Here is a 7,302-nt window from a genome sequence, read left to right on the forward strand (position 1 = left end):
TGGTGGTTTTTTCTTGGGACGATAGGGGTGTTTGCCCCGGTGCTTACGATGCTGTACTGGTTCATTACTTGGTTTTTTGGATGATATAATGCAATATTTGCATGGGCAGGTGTAGTTTTTTTGAAAAAAATGCTTTCGGATGGACTTGATATTGTCGCATAAGCATGGAATAATGGATCACTGTCAACGTAAATGCCTAGTACGACCCATCGGGTGGGCTAACTGAATATAAGGAGTTCTTTTTTACCTATTACGCACTGTTTTTTGCTATGGTTTGTGGCGGTGATTGCCCCGGTTGCATACCAATGTTGTACCGACTCATTAACTTGGTAGTTTGGATGAGATAGAGAAATACATTTGTTGCATTCACTTGGCGGATGTAATTTCTTAACAATAATTAGGTTTTTTTTATGGATGCCCCTGTTGCTCAAACATCATATTCATTCAAATGAACCTCTACTACTAAAGGTAGGTATACACTGGGGGACTTTTGGTTTTAGACTCGGTACTGGTTACAACACGCACACTGTTTTGGCTTAGGGAAAATCGAGGCTTGGCCCAACTGCATACGGATATTGGATGGTTCTTTTCTGGCCCGAATGCTTACAGTTACTAGGTTTGTTTTGCTACTGGTCGTCTTGGTAAGGTATTGCAGTACTTTTTTATTTTCACAATGAGAAACAAGAAACATAATGGCATTTGTTCCTTTTCTAACTTCATGGTTGGACTTGAGGTCTGGCTTGATTCCACAAAGGCTCCTTATCACTTGGTTTGCTAAAAAGATATATAAGTGATATACAAACTGGGGGATGTTTTGGATTCCATGTACCATGATGAGCATAAACTGTATCTGACCTAAAACAAACATAAACAAGCTTGATACTTTTTAGAACTATAAATGGAATTTTCTAAAAGCTTCTTTTATAGCTTCATGTGGTGGAGTTTCATTAGTTTAGAAAGATAACTTATAAACTTATAAAAATATTGATGGGGGATTCAAACACTTGTATTAGAAGGGGTGATGGCCTTCTAATCAGAATAATATATTTTTTCTAGAAACTTTGGAGTTATTATTATAAAAAAGAAAACATTTTTAATAAATACTATGGACTAAGCTTGTAAAGTTAAAAAAAAGTTTGTAAGATGGACATGGATAACAATTGATATAGTCCATTGATACCTGTAAAACACATCCAAGGCTAACATATTTGTTGTCTTGTTTGGATGGATGCAGGTAAGGAATCTATCTTATCTTGGAAGGTTTTTTTTTGTCTTTTAGCAGTCATCCAAATACAAGATTATACATACACCTACTGCAAGGGAAGTACTTCGGCTAGCTGTATACTGGAATGAGGCTTCATTCTTACAAACATTGTACAAAGATAATTCTAAGAATGAGTTGTTTTTGTACTTATAATTTCCTTTATTCTGGAGCCAACTGTCTTTTGAATGTAAAAGTTCAATTATGTCTTATTAATTATGATAAAACGGCTACACACACATCCTAAACATAAGGTTTTTCCATTTTATGGTAAAACCAAGATGCTGGCTTTAGAAACTTATTCTGAAACGTAGTTCTAGGATGAACCCACAATCTATAATCCCTTGATTGGTTGACTTCTGTTAGGTGATCCTTCATAGACTATTTTTCTGGTTCCGTGCTCACGGCTATTATAGTCTTTGACTTTGCCGGTTTAAGGTTTGCAGGCCCAATCTATTGTAACTAATCCTATTTATGTTTATATATTTCCTTTTAGGACCACAAACATTTTAGAATGACCGCTTGCATGAGGGTTAAACACAAACCTGAGAATCATACAAAGATTCTTGAGCAAATTAAGTTGTACCTTAAAGACCATAAACCTAAAAATGCCCTAGGAGTTAGAACCTGACCTTTCTTTGCTAGGAAGGCCAAGGATTGTATTACTTACTACAAAAAGTAATCACAATCTCACTAACTTTTTTGATATATTGCAGACCCTTGCTCTCTCGCAAGGATTGGAATTGACCTCTAAACCCGTCTCTATGGCTACATCTCTTGTCCTCAGATGTATTAGCAGCTTGGATGCATCTCAACTAATATATGATTCAGCTCTTACCTCAGACAAAAAGATGTCTATCTTACACATGTTATCTTTTAATGATTGGGTCAAAGTTTTGGCTACCTTAGATAAGGATTCCACGGAGGGTGTAAATTTGATCTCCCAATACACTGCCCAGCTTTTCATACTCTCTTTACAATACCAACAAGAGCTTGCCCTATTCTCTTCTTCTGGGGCTGACCTATCTAACTTTTTTAAGAAACTATGCGGCCTCAATCCATCTTTTATTAGTACCCCGGCTACCCCTACCATACCTCAAACTGGTGGTATCTTTTGTACGGATAGTGCAACTCTAGAAGCTATCAAAGAATTTTAGAGTAATCTTTGCTCCCTCAATGACTCTAACCTCTTGGAAATGGTACCAAAAATCTCTGAAGTATTTCCTTTCTTACCTGTTAGGCAGATAGAAATTAGAAATCGAGTCTTTCGGGGTAGACCATCAGCTTTGGGTCTTACCCAACAAAGATTTTTTAGCACCTATTTTAAGTGAAACTTGGGTTTACCTTGCTAATCTCCCTGCTCTACTATCAAAGACTGCAGACTTAAGATCCTGAAAGGTGGACACTTCCTTGACAAAGGGGAACTCATAAAAGCCCCCTTCAACCTGAATCTCATTGACCATTCTAAATGCCCTTCCAATACCGGCCTCTACATTTGTACAAAGGGTAACATGGAGTTTTCCAAAAGCAACCCGGATTTCTACACAGAATCCATTTGGAATGTTTTTCGGTCATGTGTAAAATGTGCCTGCAAATTTCTTGACCCAAAAGCCTTGTGCGAATCCAGCATCATGTGGTTTGATCATGCCATTTGGTATATTCTCAACCATCTTGACCTACTCTTCCCTAAAAAACCCGTGGACTTTCACCTCTCCCTTATTTGCTCCTGGTTGGGCGGCCAAGCAAAACAGATTGTAATTGCTCAGATTGCCTTTAACATCTTTCAAGGACTAATACTGGATATCTTGAAGGAACTAAAATCTGATGAACCCGAGATCTATCTTACCACTTATGCTAATTACAAAGGAGTAAATATCATCACTAGCTTACTCAAGCCATGTATAGATGAGGATGATTCCCCTTCTTTGAAAAGACCCAACTCTCTTACTACTCCCAACTCCTTTACTTCTTTTTTGATACCTAGCTCTTCCTCTAATTGAGGGAAGTCTCGTAGCTACACTAGGGGAAGAGGCAGAAACTCCCCTATCAGGAATTTCCTTGAAATGTAATCCTTGATGAACATGCAGGTTACTACGAGCCCTTGTGGAAGATGGATTCTCGATGAAAAAGCTCCAAACAAAGACTTCATCTATGTACACTGTCTCTTCCATAATGTACTTCTCGATTGAGTACAACCTAAGGCATTTTTTTGTGAGTGCTTTGACCTAATTTTTGGAAATCATAAAATACTCGACAATGTACTTATTGGTTGGAGGTATCAACAACCCATTAAAAACTTGTTTTACAGTATTGATTTTCTTCGGCATGAATCAGTTCCCGAATGTACATGTAGTCAGTTTATCTCATTTTGCAAAAACTTTGATACATATGGTATGCATGTTTGTACTTGTGATCTTAGCATCATTGAAAATACCAAACTACAAAAAGTCTTGGCCAATGGGCTCAATCACATACCTAACTTTCCCAAAAACCCATACCTTGCTCTATCAGCTTTAGCTGCCTAACTGACCTTGTCAGTTCTCTCCAACTGGAGAAGACAGTCCTACTAGACTTTATAGAAGTTATGGAAGGTTGTTTTTCTCAAAAAAATCTCACAAATACCGAGAAAATGGTTATCAACTGATAAATCCTGGTTAACACCACAGCTTGCTCATGATTTTCACAATTTGGCTAAAAATTGGTTCACGAGCTGGATAAAAGCTCTAATTGTCCCACTCTTATATGCAAGAACCTAGATTGGAAAGCTACTCAGTTTCGGGCTTCTGGGAGGGAATTCAGAATTAACACTTCCCTACAAACTGTTACCGATAACATCTCTAGACACTTAGAAAATCTAGGCTATACTCTACAGGACACTAAACTACCAGTACTTTTTTCCACCTATAAAATACATAAACATAAATTCAGATGGATATCTGATGCTTCTAATGGTATCTTTATTGATATCACCAAGGATATTACTCGATGTCTTTACCTGATATTAGCTGAGTTTGAACTTATTTGTGCCTCTAAACAAAAGATCTACCACAACTTCTTACAAATACATTACAAACCCTTCTGGATAACAAAAAAACTCTAATGAGGTTTCTCTTAACCTCCCTAAACAAATCTTCCTTATCTTTTCAGTAGATATTACTAAATGTTATGAAAACATTCCCTTAGAAGGTGATCTTCTCTTTAAAAATGTACTAGCAAAGTTTATTAAAATGGCTTTTACCAATGCTAGAAAGAAGAGTCATTTCTACATATCCCTTTCGAAAACACCTAGATGGATAAAGAAGGTATACTCCTTACACCCCTTACACTTCAATCAAGACAAGCTACGTCTTTACATATCTTGGTTACTTGATAACTATACTATCGTCTCTGGAGAGGACAATGCTTTAACCAAAGGCTGGGCATCCCCATGGGGTTCTCCTGCTCTCCACTTATGTGTAATATATACCTTGCCTTCTTCGAATACAAATGGTGTCTCGGAGCCATGAAAAGTAAAAATAACAAACTTTCACTATTTGGACACACTTACAGATATATGGATGACTTACTAAGCATCAACAATAAAACCTTCTTAGAGGAAATCTATCATATATATCCTAATTGCCTAAAAATTGAACCAACTTCTTTACAAGAGTTCATAACACCTAATGGAGTTTTTTGCATTTCTGCATTCAGCTAAAGATTTCCTCATTCATTTTACAAATGATAGCTATGTTGCTGCTACATTTTCTCATAGGGTGACTTTGATGAGTAAAGATTTTGTGTTTGTTAGTAGGCTGAGGTACAAATTTGACAAGTTTCTTGAACCCATCCCAATTGAGGATTCCAAGGAATTTCAGATTCTAGATATACCTCTTGTTAGAACTCCAAAGAAGTCCAGTGTTCTGATACAGGATGCCATCCATCTTAATTTACCCTACAAGGAAAGCCATGGAAACTCAAACAGAGAAGATGAAAGAGAAAGAGAGGGAGAAATTTTTAGAAGATGCACTTCTCTTATACCAAATTTAATTGTGAAAAGAATCAAATTTTACAGAGTTTTCAAAAGGTCACTAGTCAAATTACTATAGATTTCTCTCAATCATCAAAATAAATGAGTATCTTTGTGGATATTTTCTCGAGTGACACAAAGATGCTAGTTGATATTGATGTGGAGATATTTGACACAATTGTTTATGTTGCCATGAGATATGTGTAGTGAAATTTGTATGCTCTTTATTGTGTTGATGACTTTTCTCATTGTGTTTGTGTTACTTAGGATGATGATAAAGGATCTTCCAAATGAGATAAGCAAGCAATTGTTTGCCATTGATCCACTAGTTTTTCATATTTCTTATTTAATGTACTTGAGGAGATGAAAATATTTTCAAAGGTTTGGATCTCCTCCAATGCAACATTATACTTTTACCATATCATGAAAGGTATAGCTTCTATTGTCATCTTCTCTTTATGAGTTTTCTCAATTATTTCTCATTTGTTTATGGTTTATTTAGTGGTCATTGGAGTCTTATCATCTTAGACATTTTAAGAAGATATACAATGTGATGGGAATAAGATCGTGCTAGCTAAGGTGGGTGATAGAGAAACATAGTGCAAATGTGTGAGTGTGTGTAAGCAAGATTATAACTCAAGTGAATTAGGTTCCAAGTTAGATTATCTTGGACCCATAAACACAACCTTGAGTATTGACTTAGCTTAGCACATGCTCACCATAGACAAGCATGTATTGCAAACTTGAATTGTGTTGTCTATTCATGAAAGTGAGCTTTAAGTATCTCTACATCTTGACTGCATCACATGTGGGATAATACCCCCTCTTCCCTCATTCACTCAGAGTCTAGGACAAAACCCACCTTACAGTCCTCCCCTTGGGATTTGGACTAGGACAGATACATTGAAGGTGCATTATCCACTAAGGATGACAAAATGGTATCCACACAGGATGACAAAAAAATCACATAGGATGGTAAATCCGCACAAGAAAATAAAATGTCCTCCCCTACAAGTTGAGAGGTTGCAATCTTCAAAGTGTGTCATCATAGAGACAAGATTATTCTCGCCTTTGTCTTCTTCTTTGTCCATTACCATGTGAGTTGATCCTTTGATGGGTCTCTTCCCTTCGTAGCTTCTGTTGTTGCTTCTACTATTACTGCTTTCTCCACTGCTAGTGCCTCCATTTGAGTAGCATCAAGAAGAAGGATGTCCCTTCTTTTTGCATTTGTTTCAAGCTTTTTTTGTGTAGAAATTTTTTGCTACGTGTCTCATTCTTCCACATTCATAACACTTTCTCCCACTTGTCAATGGTGAATATCTTCCCCTTGAGGATGACATGACAAAAGCACCTCCTGATGATGTTAATGGATCCTTTTGCTTTCTTTCTTCTGCTTGAATTGAGTTGATGACATCTTAGAAAGGTGGAGCCGGTTCTTTTTCTTCAAGAATGGTGAGACTAAGTGGTCATAAGAGGGTGGAAGTGCACTTCAAAGTACGACCAATTTGTCATCTTTTGGTACGTCACACAACATGTAAGTGAGCTGCGTGACAATGCTCTTAAGCCTATTTACTAGGCTAGTTATGTACTCCCCTTCAGTCATACTGATCTTGTGAAGTTGACTTTTGATACTAACTTTACTTCTTTTGGTCCTAGCTCCAAAATTTCTCTCCAGATCATGCATGCTTGCATTCATCTATGAAATGCACATAGTTGTCATGCAAGGAAGTTATGAAAATTCCTAAGGCTTGTTCATCTTTAGCCAAATTTTGTGCACTCGTTATGAGCATAGATGCTCTAGTATGTACTCCATCGGGTTCGGCTTGTTTCTCTAAGGTAGTGCTGATAACATATCATAACATTTCTTCATGAGGTATCCCCTTAACTTTTTTTTCTAGGTGTGGAAACCCTCCCCATTAAACTTTTCTATTCCCTTCTCCCCCCTTTGTGCTAATAGAGGGTCTTAGCTTATGAGACTCTCCTAGCCAGTGTCTACCTCTTTACACGAGCACAAATCTCCCTTAAAAATTAA

This window comes from Adiantum capillus-veneris, chromosome 18 (genome assembly GCF_014529385.1).
Source record: "Adiantum capillus-veneris isolate H3 chromosome 18, ASM1452938v2, whole genome shotgun sequence".
NCBI lineage: Eukaryota > Viridiplantae > Streptophyta > Polypodiopsida > Polypodiales > Pteridaceae > Adiantum > Adiantum capillus-veneris.